Consider the following 581-nt stretch of genomic DNA (forward strand, 5'->3'; position numbering starts at 1 on the left):
AAAGGCCATTAAACTAGTAACATTTACCAAATCACCTCTATAAATGGACATAAATTTGTTCTCAATAACAAATCTGAAACCATCCGAGTCTAAGCATGAAATCGACATAATGTCTTGCTGACTGCAGGAACATAATAGCAATCATGCAACTCCAATACATGTCCAGAAGGTAAAGTTAGATCGTAACTCCCTATGGCTAATGCAGCAACCTTTGCTCCATTCCCAACGTGGCGATCTAGCTTCTCCTTTTGCCAACTGTCTACTTCCTCGCAACCTCTGCACATTTCCACAAATGTGCGAGGCACTTCCGGTATCCAATACCCACGAATTGGAAGTAAACAAGTTAGCCTCTATAACGAAGACACCAGAAGTCGATGCTTCTATAAGCTTCTTCTTCTCTTGATCTTCCAGGCAGAGTCTACAATTTATGTACCAATGTCCAACGGTATGACAAAAATAACTCTCTTCCCTTTTTGGACTTAGGGTTAGGTTCAATGACAACGCTTGTCACTTTTCTCTTGCCCTTGCTCTTGGAACGCTTCCTTTCGCTGGAACTCTTTCCAACAATTACCATATCACTC

The sequence above is a fragment of the Tarenaya hassleriana genome, unplaced genomic scaffold, assembly GCF_000463585.1.
Source record: "Tarenaya hassleriana unplaced genomic scaffold, ASM46358v1 Cleome70, whole genome shotgun sequence".
Classification (NCBI taxonomy): Eukaryota; Viridiplantae; Streptophyta; class Magnoliopsida; order Brassicales; family Cleomaceae; genus Tarenaya; species Tarenaya hassleriana.